The following is a 12,789-nucleotide window of genomic DNA, read 5'->3' as shown; positions in this document are numbered from 1 at the left end:
CGAGTTTCATCATGACAATAGATTAATTCGGCGATCAGAAATTTTTGATGTAAAGAGAACTTATTTGTCCTAAAATGCTTAGATTAGTCCGTTATTTCGGGTAAAAACTTTACAACATAGAGCATTTTCTCTTTTACTAGTGTCAAATTTTGACACGCTCAAACAAAATTGAACCAACCACTTATAAAACTGAAACGAAAGCTCTTTTAGTACTACATATAATTTATGATTATTAAAAAAACGCGAAAATACATTGATTTTTTAAATGAAAAAAAAGCGTTAAGATGTGTACTACGTTCAGTTTCCGGGCCGCTGTTACGTTTTAGAAATGTTTTAGTAACGAAATCATTGCAATGTAACCAATTTTTGACAAGATTCCATACAAATATAATTGTCTTCATGTATATTTTTGCACTTTTACTTTAAAGTATTGGTGAACAAAGAGCATAGTACCAACACTTACGAGTAAAACTACTTAGAAAAGCTTTAAAACACCCACTGATGTCACCAGCATGACATAGATGATACGGACTATCGCTGAACATTGGCTTTTAATTTTCGCCCGAAAGAGGGATTGAACCCATGCGCCTAGGTGGCTCTCAGCAATGACTTATTTCTTACATTTCCGAGTGTTTTAAAGATTCCCCAAGGAGGTCTCTTGTCATTGAGCTAAACATAGAATCGGGCAACACTCATTGATAAGAGAGAAGTTCAACACTTGTGGCATCACAATGGGCTGAATAGTCTAAGTGAGCTTAAATTAACGGGCTGTCACAACACCTAACCTAGGATAATCATTAAAGGTGAATGCCCATTCATGATTTGTTGATATTTCCATAGACGTCCCATTATGGTTTCAAGAACGTTCATTAACGAATTTTCCAACTTTGTCTTTCAAAAATTCCCACGGTTATTTTTTTTATCATGTTACTTCGAAGGAAAAAAACTTTGCTTTGGATCATTCCCACCAAGTTGTGTTAGGTTTTGGAAAAAATGCGTCATCTTTGTTCTTATTTTGCTCTTTTAGTTTTGATTTCCATATCATTCCTTTTTTTCGCTGTAAACAAATTGGCTCAAAAAAAAACAATGCTTTTTAAAATAACATGAAATCTTAATGAAGAAGAAACATTTATGGAGAAGTCTCCAATGCCAATGCCGACAAATGCAATCGTATAACGTAAAACAATTTAAATTATTCAATGATCATCACATGCATATCTCCTAGAACGGCTAGTATATGACCAAAGTGTGTTTGATATATTTACAAGTTTGTATATCCGGGCACTTATCACGCTACATAAGTACAGACAAGCATCCAAGCGAATGCTCACACATAAGAATTTAAATGCTGGTAATCATCATGCGGGGCTCTCCCCCTTAATGTGTCATAAATCTAAATTCAATTAAAAAATTCTACATTTTGTCATATCACTCCACCCGCTATGTACACGATATCTTTTACAGTCAAAGAAATGGAATTTTTTCTTATTAAAATATACATTATTTTAATTTTCACAGATTTATTATTACCGCATATAAATCCTGGTGATGATGAAGATTTGATTTCTTGAATTTCTCTGTGATTTGTCCTATGATTTTATAATGGCACGGATGGATTGAAAATGGATGAAAGTAGGGCTCTGCCCTATTTCAAATTCAGATGTGTTAACCGATCTTATTCACATTTAGATATACACCCAGAAAAAAGTGCCTTCGAAACTAAAGGAAAAAATTTTCATCAATATAGTTTATCCATTTTATTTCCATTAAGGTAAATTTTTGTGAAAAATAATAAAATTTACTCGTTTCAGTAAAAAAATCCTAAACTGTAAGCAGTTAGGAATAGTTCATTAACTAGAATAAGGCATGGAATTTTACTCATACTATTTTCTTCGCTGGGTATAAGAATTTACTACTGAAAAAGAAAATTTTATTCACCGATAACAAAGCATTCGTAAAAATAAACAAAAGCCGAACTTAAACCAAGTTTCCTCAAAATTAGTAAAATTTCTTATAAAATGATAATTGCGACTTCCTTTATAATGGAAAGTTTTTCATACATACGAACAACACTTGGCATAGAAAAATATTTTAGTTCATTCGTACTAAGAAGTATGCAATCCTTTCAAAACTTAAGGAAACACACTTGTTAGAATATAGGAAATTTTCCTAAATTTCTATTGTCTACCTGTAATCGATACCTGTCATCGTAATCGATGTGTTTGCGCGTGGGTGTAATCGATATATTTGCGCGTCGGTTGTTTTTTTAGTTGGAATCGCGTTGTTTTGGTATACGGAGAGATTGTTAAAAAATAATATGGTAAAATAATATAATAAATAACAAATAAAATATATAAAATATTTGTTATTTTAAATTAGTGAGAAAAATTTTCGTTTTTTAAATTAATCTATCAATGTTCGTGATAGTGCATAAAGAAAGAAAACACCAGCAGAATAACAACCCTTTCATTTGTCTTCATTTTGGAATCTTCAATTATCAGGTAATATTCAGTGACGCTAACCTTTTGCAACAAAAATGTTTTATGATTTTTATATTTGTAGGTATTGAAATTGTAAAAGGAGGACAAAATCGTTAGGCAGCAACTAATTAAAAGTGAAAAGTACAAGAAGAAGAAAAAGTGCGTTTTACAGTTGATAATATCACACGGAAATTGGAAATAGTGGAATAATAAACTAATATTTCAAAGAGATTCGATGCTGTTGATTCTTAATAAATATATTCAATATATTAATAAAACATGTCTTTTATTGAAGATAAAATTGCTTATAGAAATAAATAAAATTGTATTTAAAAACGAAGGTAAGCAGTTCTAATTATGAAGTAAAAGTTTTACCACAAATGTGTAAGATTTGTCGAAATGAATGAAAAAATTTCAATAAAATCATTCCATATATGAATTCAAATTAGTTAAATTTTTTCATTCTGTAGTATAGTGGTATATAAATATAGGAAAATGTTAACTAATATATGGAATGCATTATTCCTAATTTCTACGAAAATCACATCGTTCAAACAAATAAAAATGTCTTTGGCGCTATACGAAGTTCAACTTTCTTCACAATGAGTTCATTTTAACTTAAAGAAGGGGTCACTTTTTTCTGGGTGTAGATCTTATATTTGTATATTGCCCAATTTTCACAAATTCAGCTAAATTATCCACAGTCAGTGTACCGTATTTTTCTGACCCAAATTGAAACGCTGTCGTTCTCAAAAGTTCCAAATTCATCTCAAAAATCCCCAACGAATTTTTGACAAGTTTCTATGAAAAATTAAAGAAATAAGTTTTGCTGTAGAAAATCATTGATAATTTAAAAAGGAAAGGTGCTTTGCTTCTTCCAGGCATCTAATGTTTTTAAGTCTCTAAATGCAATTATCAAACATTTTCTCTGTTGTTATGCCTTAATTCGACGAAAATTCAGATTTTTGGCCAAATATAAGAAATATTCGTAATTGTAATATTTCTTATATTTATTTTCATGTTTGTCTCAACCACTCGAACATCTTCAATTTGCTTTTAACCGTTGCTGTTAACCGATATTAACTGATTAATGACCGTTATTCGATTTACCTTATTTATAGATTACTAATTCGATTTATTTATTTCAGAAGAAAAAAACTGCTATTTTGCAATTGAAACCATCGATAACAATGTTTAGGAAAATTTTATCACAATTTTACAATTCAATTTTCAGTGTATTTTTGTACCCAAATAAGTAAGTAATACGAATGATTGAAACCAGTGAATGAGATGCACAAATATGGGTTACGATGCTCTATGCTATCTACAGAAAATTTAATTATGCAACAAAGCCATTCCATATTTTCAAGAGATACCAACTACTGCGAATGAGAATATAGATGAAGAGTGTGAATAATCGTTCTATTTTCTCGAGAAAAGCCACACATTAGCACAATACAACAACATTTACCCACAATAACACTAAGAGGTAAATAAATGGAAATGGAGCTTAGGTTGAGATAATAGAGTCTGACATCGAATCGTAGCTCAGTGACAATTCTGTTTAACGGAAAAATCATGCAACACATTGAGTTTGTCTTGACTCGTCTCATTTACCGACAAACATTCAATTAGTGGGTCAAGAAGGTAAAACGAGCATCAAAACTAAAAACAAAAACATCAGCAGATAAAAAAAAAACAACAAATTGAAATTCATTGGAGAAATGTTGTGGTCTTGGTTAGATATTCAGTTACACCGGTAGTTTTTGGTATTTGTTTTGTAGTGCTCGTATCAGCAAACCAATACGAACTCAAACGATAAAGATTACATTGGAAATGTATGCGATTGATTTACTTTATTATCTTCCTCTGGAATTGAATTACTGATGTCGTGCTATAGGATTTGACTTCGAACTCAGCATATGCAGCAAACATTCTTGTATTTTTGTGCTAGTTAGACTATTTTGTGCTCACTTAGACTATTCAGTCCATTGTGATAAAACATTAACTAAAAATACCTATTACATATGGGCACTTCTAGTTTTAAGTTTTAACCGCTGAAACTTCTCGATTATTTCCTTCTTTTGAACCAACCAGATTGTTCCAAAAACATTAGCAGACTGCTTAAGTTAACCTTTTCCAAGTCCGGCAGTAATCTAAAGCTATATGCCCCTAAAACTCTCTTACGCCTTACACAAAAAGCAGGACACTCACACAAGAGGTGTTTAATTGATCCCTTTTCCTCCGATATCAGGAGTGGAATCTGATGTCTTGAGAACACTAGCATATCTAGTGTGCGGTTTAAGTTTAAATGAGGCCATATTTGCTTGGTGTCGAACATTTGCAATAACAGCCCAGCAAAAACTCTCATTACCCGGTAATCTTGTATGTAAGCCTATTTAAAAATTAATAACCACTTATTAATTGACATCGCTTCGGATTACATTTACATACGCATGTCCTAGGAGGAAAGTACTTCTCCCCAGGCATACTTTCGGCCATGAAATAAGTAGAGCTTTTAGAGCATATAATCACCTAATACACCCAGAAAAAAGTGACCCCTTCTTTAAGTTAAAATGAACTCATTGTGAAGAAAGTAGAACTTCGTATAGCGCCAAAGACATTTTTATTTGTTTGAACGATGTGATTTTCGTAGAAATTAGGAATAATGCATTCCATATATTAGTTAACATTTTCCTATATTTATATACCACTATACTACAGAATGAAAAAAATTTAACTAATTTTAATTCATATATGGAATGATTTTATTGAAATTTTTTCATTCATTTCGACAAATCTTACACATTTGTGGTAAAACTTTTACTTCATAATTAGAACTGCTTACCTTCGTTTTTAAATACAATTTTATTTATTTCTATAAGCAATTTTATCTTCAATAAAAGACATGTTTTATTAATATATTGAATATATTTATTAAGAATCAACAGCATCGAATCTCTTTGAAATATTAGTTTATTATTCCACTATTTCCAATTTCCGTGTGATGTTATCAACTGTAAAACGCACTTTTTCTTCTTCTTGTACTTTTCACTTTTAATAAGTTGCTGCCTAACGATTTTGTCCTCCTTTTACAATTTCAATACCTACAAATATAAAAAATCATAAAACATTTTTGTTGCAAAAGGTTAGCGTCACTGAATATTACCTGATAATGGAAGATTCCAAAATGAAGACAAATGAAAGGGTTGTTATTCTGCTGGTGTTTTCTTTCTTTATACACTATCACGAACATTGATAGATTTATTTAAAAAAACGAAAATTTTTCTCACTAATTTAAAATAACAAATATTTTATATATTTTATTTGTTATTTATTATATTATTTTACCATATTATTTTTTAACAATCTCTCCGTATACCAAAACAACGCGATTCCAACTAAAAAAACAACCGACGCGCAAATATATCGATTACACCCACGCGCAAACACATCGATAACGATGACAGGTATCGATTACAGGTAAACAATAGAAATTTAGGAAAATTTCCTATATTCTAACAAGTGTGTTTCCTTAAGTTTTGAAAGGATTGCATACTTCTTAGTACGAATGAACTAAAATATTTTTCTATGCCAAGTGTTGTTCGTATGTATGAAAAACTTTCTATTATAAAGGAAGTCGCAATTATCATTTTATAAGAAATTTTACTAATTTTGAGGAAACTTGGTTTAAGTTCGGTTTTTGTTTATTTTTACGAATGCTTTGTTATCGGTGAATAAAATTTTCTTTTTCAGTAGTAAATTCTTATACCCAGCGAAGAAAATAGGATGAGTAAAATTCCATGCCTTATTCTAGTTAATGAACTGTTCCTAACTGCTTACAGTTTAGGATTTTTTACTGAAACGAGTAAATTTTATTATTTTTCACAAAAATTTACCTTAATGGAAATAAAATGGATAAACTATATTGATGAAACTTTTGTCCTTTAGTTTCGAAGGCACTTTTTTCTGGGTGAATATTGTATAAATAAACAAAAAATCTAATAAATCATCGAAATAAGATTACAGGCAACCCTGCCAACATTTTTTGAATTTGGGGACTCTTTTGAGAATCCCCACTACGTCGAAAACAATCATATACGACATCAAAAACTCGTCGGAAAAGCGCCGTCACTATTGAGAAGTTGTACCACGCCAAGTTACTACAAAAATGTTTCGCATGAGTGCAATTATTAGGTGCCTTTATAGATCAATTTAGAACGGCGCCAATAAGGGACCCTCCAAACAATCAGAAAAAGTGCATTTTAAGATAGTTGTAAAAGAATCATTGTGGTCGAGTAAATCACGTTTGTTTAGATATTTATTAATTTGATTAAACATTTACAAATTCTTAAAAATATAACATTTATACCACTATCACATTAGATTTAACATAATTTTTGGCATTATTGATGATGTTGAGTTACAAGTAGCGAGTTACATGTTGCTGCGTCTATCAACCAGTGTTTTTATTCCATGGAGGCAGCGTGTCTGTAAAATATCTGAAAAACAATCACTTTATTCCATTTGGAAAATCACCAAATTGTTCACCAATATACCTTTCACAATTTTAAGCGTATAATCTATGTTTTCAGAACTTTATTTTCGTTTTTATTTAATTAAAATATAACAAGCTGGTTGCGCTTGGCGTTTCACAAAAAAAAATGGCTTTTTTAACAGTAGGGATGGCAAATTACTTGCATGTACTTTTTGATGTACCTTTTCATGATGGTTGAAGTGACATTTACGAGTCTGTGGTAACGATGAGGTTGAAATGGAACTTTGAAATGCTGGCAGGGAAATTAATTTCACACTTAAAATAGAAATAAATGTAGGTTGTTTAAGGGAATTGGATTCGTGAATTACGTTATAATATATCCAATAGTCAATTCACATTAGGTTCGAAATCTACTAAAAGTGGATTTTTATGTCCCTTTTTATAAGACAAATGGCATACGAAATCTAGTTTAGGTGCATATTGAAAGTGTAATGGTTCCAACATTTATTCTATTTTATTAAGTCATTAACAGCCAACTGCATAAAAAATTGAGAATAACAATTCGAAAATTACCGAGAAGTATTTATTTTTGTCATTACAAGTTAGTCATTATAACTTAACGCAATGTAATGCAACGTGTAATGACAGCTGTACTCCTGGTAATGCCAATTGTAATGAGATGTGGTTACCTAGTTTTTGCTGGAAGCCTTCTCACGCAGTAAGAGCTTGCAGGTAGCCAGATGCATACCAACAGATTCTACTTCCCCTGGAATATGTAAGGTAGTTCCTAGCCTTGCTAACTCATCCGCTTCGCAGTTCCCCGGTGCTAGTTAACAATTGCAAGTGTGTAGAGCTGCAAAATTATCGATAATTATTTTTTGACGTCACTATCGATAGCTTATAACGACTATCGATAGTATCGGTATAAATGTCAATACACCAAAAACATATCCGTAGTTAATAAACTAACACTAACTTTAACTTATTTTCATTGCAAAAAAACATATTTTTTTTAGTTGAATTTTATTATGTTTTACGAAATTTTCCACAGCCCACTGATATATTCTTTCTTTTAAATAAGTCGAAAACATTTTACGAACTAAACGTGGTTATAAAGTGCAATGACCGTACGTATAAGTTCAATATGAACTAAAGCAGAAGAAATTTTTCGTACGATTCCCAAAAATAATAAGAATGGACTACTGTATGGTTAAAATGGTCATGATTTGGGGCCAATGCTTTTTTCTTTACTTTTAGTTAATTTTTTTTTCTGTGAGAGGGTGTAATTTTGTGAATTGCAGCAAAAAAGTACACCAGGGCAGATAGCTTTTTTTCTAAACACAAATCATTTAATTACACAATAATTCTATAACCTAAACCGGATAGTATTTGGAACATCTAATGATTTCATAGACTAAAGGTGAGTAACAAGTTCGAGTTTAGCCGCTATAATCAAAAATATATCAGTAAAAAGAGTATAAAATTATACCTGTTTGATACAAATTTTATAATAACTTGATGGGGAATAGTCCAAAGCAACTTTTCACAAAGTTTATATTCTTTAAAATGGTATACTAAAGAGAAGTAATCGTGAAAAAATGCACATTTTAGCGGCTAAACTCGAACCTAATACCCACCTTAAATCGTTATAATAAGTGTTTTGTTTTCTGTTTCTTTTATGTATTTGAATTACATTTTATTTTGTAAAATAATTTATTTGTTTAACGTATTTGTTTTCGTAAAAATATTGGGTGTCTTTTTTTAAATTCTAACATACGCAAATTAAGCGATAGTATCGATAAGGAAACTATCGAATGGAGCCACTATCGATAGTTTTGCAGCTCTACAAGTCTGGCATTAGCTGTGATAATTTTTTTATCGTGAGTAATCGAGCTAAGATGAGATATTCTGCATAGAACAACAATAAAACGATATTCTGGGTAGCTCATGTACTAGAGGTCTGCACAATTCCATTTGTAAATGCAGAGTACACGTGTACTTGCTAAATGAGTACATCTATTTGAGAGAGTCGCAAAACAATTGGTACACATTTCAATGAACACCAAAAGCCACGAGTAACTTCTTGTAGCTACTCTGATGTCTTTACTACCAACAAACACATATTCCTCTTTCTCTCTTATTGAAGTGTACTCAGAGTGATCACGTCGAGTATGTTGCGAGAACAAAACTTCATAGAGTACTCCATGTACCACGTGCAGTTTCATAAATACAAGAAAACAGTTACTCTCCATAATATATGTTTTCGGATTAATATAAAGAACGGCAAACTTTAAGGTAAGTGTGTGACATACATAAATATATGAAATATGTGACATACATACATATCTATGATTAATAATAATGGAAAGTTTTGCTTCGCACATAACTGAGCAATACTTGTGGTACCACGTGAAGTGAAGAGAATCCATGTTGTACTTTTTCTCAAGTACTTACATTTTTATTGTTCCTTTTTTTCGGAACACATATTGTTTCGGATAAGTACTTGGTGGTATTTGACAAGCAAGTGTTCTCTTCACTTCACTACTTGCGCTCTGAGAGAAAGACAGTGTATGTACTATATTCGACAGCGAATTGCATACATGTAGTGAAAAGTTATTCGATGCAGACCTCTATCATGTACTTCCTTAGTCGTTCCAGTCCAGCCTTCTTATCTATAAAGTTCCTGTTCCTTCGAAAACTTGTCTCTCAAAATCCTGTGTTTACAATTTTTATTTTTGTCGTAAATAAGTATATTTTTATTCCAAATTACAGTATGTTTACTTCGTGTTAAGCATTGTAGGGTATGTGAAAAATGACGGCTTTAGCCGAGAATGCGATCTTAATACCAGCCTTTAAGAACGAAACACGCCCACAGTTAATTTCATCTCCTTAGCTGGAAATTTTATGGAAATTCCATTCGGTGAGTGTGTAAAGTACCACGAAGCTATATTGGACAGGAAGCTGGACTTTAAGGCCAATATTGTATAAAGGGAACCCATATTAGGAATAGCTAATAACAAAATTGGCTAAGTGAATTTTGAAATCTCATTAAAATTGAAATCTGCATTGATAACATCAATCGCCGTCGCTAAGAAAGAAAATAACTGATCCAATAACAAATTTAATTAATTTTTAATGATTACATTTGGTTTCAATTAAAAAATTCATAGAATCAATTTAATTTTTGATTGGGTGTTTGCAACGTTCAATTAAAATTTGAATTGAAAATATTGTTGACATTTTTTTAGAGGTGTGCACGTGAGTAATATTTTACTCACGCACACTCACGACGGAAAATCTTTCTCACGCACGATATTGTTTAGTAGAACTCACGCTAACGCACACTCACGAAAAGTCGTGACTCACGAATAATTTTATGACTAATTTACCTTAGGGTAATTTACTAATTTACCTTAGTGTTTGAAAACATGAGCATGATTAAAATCGAGGGTAGGTAATTTACTTATTTACCTTAGTGTTTGAAAACATGAGCATGATTAAAATCGAGAGAGTTATTAAACTCTTAACATCCCAGGTGTCACTAAAATTGTAAAGGAATTCATCTCGTAAGCGTTTTATATCCGTGGACGGGGTTTTTTTTCGTGAGCGTATTTTTCTGAAATTCGTTACACACGCACACTCACGAAGAAATTATTTTCGTGTCTCACGCTCACGCACGACTTTTGGTTTGTTAATCACGCTCACGCCGTTGCCATCAGCGTGACTCACGACTCACGCGTGAGTCACGAAATTTTTCGTGATTCACGACAATTTCGTGTCACGTGCACACCTCTAATTTTTTTGTGTGTGGGTTCATCAGATCAAACAGTTTTTATTATTAAACTTTTCGTGAGGGTAAAAGAAGAAATAATAAATTTAAACAAATTCACGAAGAATAAAATAATAAAAAAATATTTTTTTTTAAATTAAGCAAAAAATTAAAATGAAATATTGAAATAAACTCTAACACATCCATTTTCATGAAGCTCCGTTAGCTAATGAACTTTTAAACCGTACTATGGACATATCTGTCATTTTGCCCATATATTCCATATGTCAGTTAGGAACTTAACTGCTGAACATTTTTCAGTTAAAGGGAACCGGAGAGAAGATTTTTGCAATTTAACACTTCTAAGTTAGAAGACACACAGAAAAAATATTTTAAATAAAAACTATATTTAAATAAAAAAGTCGATTGAAGATTATTACGTTAATCAATTAAAAAATTAACCGATAACATTTTCAATCAAGCTAAAAAATGATAGTAAGTTTATTACGTTTTTAATTAAAATACTAATTTCCAAATTAAAATTTTAATTAAATTAACAATCGGGTATGTTCTGGATTTCCCGTCATATAGATTTCACCTCTCACATTCATTTCCCCTCAAAATTTTTTGGTTGTTCTGTGTTTCCCGTGAAATAAGATTTTTCGAATTCGCCTATCAAAAAATTAAAATCTGCAAATCGTATGGTTTGCAGAAGAAAAAGTAAACAAGTTGTTACTGTCATAAACTAAGTATTTTTCAAAAAATTTGGAAAAAATACAAAATGGCTGTTTCTTTTTTTTAATGGTTAATTGTATACGAAGAAACCCATTTTCTGAAACACGGGTTCAAAGCCAATTATCTTTTGTTTACTTTTGTAAGAGTTCAGAGCCGAGCTACTAATTTGAAGATTTAAGACGATGCGCAAAAACTTTTAACGCCGTTAGAAATAATCTTTATGTTCGCACTAAAATCGATTACAAATTAAATTAATTCGTTTTCATCGAATTACAAATTCAATATTGCCGAGTATTTTGCATTTTAAGTTTTTTTAGTAAATAAAATAAATAATTTTGTGAAGAAAATATTTTTGTATCGACGGCGAGAACTCTTACCGCAGTTTATTATGCTTGACTGACTCCTGCGTGCGACACTTTGCAGAAGTAATGTTGCCCAATCGTTTATAGAAATTTTGGGATCAAAGTTATTTTTTTAATTTATTTTATTTGCTTCAAAAAGTAGTTTGTTTTTATTTAAAATGTAAGACTAATCGTATTCATACAAAATTCGTTAATAAATAACAATCAATATCATTATTTTTCCCAATTATAAAAGTTTCAATGCGCTTTCTAAAAATCTTGCAACACCGCCATTTCGAACTTACATAAAATCAGCTGCTTTTAAACAACCCCCAATTTTTAGCAACAAGTGGAATGAAAATCTTGGTCAATTTGTGATACATTTTTAAATTTTGTTTTTAAGAGGTATTTCGTGCTATTTTATCATCAAATACTTATGAAACACGTAGAAAACATATGACAGATTCAAAATAAATGATTTACTTTGGTTTTAAATCCTTCGTTTTGCAAATATGGAAGATTCCATTAAAAAATTGTCCGTGCAGAGTTCTCCCATCTGTGAGGTGAAAAGTTGCATGCAGAACAACCCCTACGGGAACAATTCACTGCAAGTCTTTCATGTGAAACCCAGAACATACACGAATATTTCAAATTAAAAATATGATTGAAAACTTTGGTCAGACGTAATATTTTTATTCAAACCCAAAGAAAATTCCAACTATAATTATAATCGAAAAATACATAAGAAGGTGGTAAATTATGTGAACTCTTATAAAATCAAAAGAAAATTATTTCATCAAAAGGTGAAATAATTATAAATATATACAAATAAAATACATAAACGAATTTCTCAAGAATTTATTGAGTTTTGCGATCGAAATCACAACCCTTTTTTAATTGAATCAATTAAAGCTTTAATTAAAAGTGCTGATGAAATCAATTTTTCAATCAAGTATAATTTTTATT

The 12,789-nt window shown here is 30.9% G+C and overlaps 1 protein-coding gene and 1 long non-coding RNA gene across 3 annotated transcripts in view; both read right to left on the bottom strand.

The window, feature by feature from the left end:
• Fatp2 (Fatty acid transport protein 2) overlaps positions 1-12,789 on the bottom strand; it is a 158,910-nt gene that overhangs the window by 7,566 nt on the left and 138,555 nt on the right. The window lies entirely within an intron of this gene.
• Positions 6,769-7,276, bottom strand: LOC142241610 (uncharacterized). The gene is made up of 2 exons (XR_012723727.1): positions 7,040-7,276; positions 6,769-6,982 (listed from the first exon to the last, which is right to left on the bottom strand). It is a non-coding gene; the product is annotated as an uncharacterized LOC142241610 (long non-coding RNA).

Source organism: Haematobia irritans, chromosome 5 (assembly GCF_050003625.1).
Source record: "Haematobia irritans isolate KBUSLIRL chromosome 5, ASM5000362v1, whole genome shotgun sequence".
In the NCBI taxonomy this organism is placed as follows: Eukaryota; Metazoa; Arthropoda; class Insecta; order Diptera; family Muscidae; genus Haematobia; species Haematobia irritans.
This window is presented reverse-complemented; position numbering and strand designations above follow the sequence as displayed.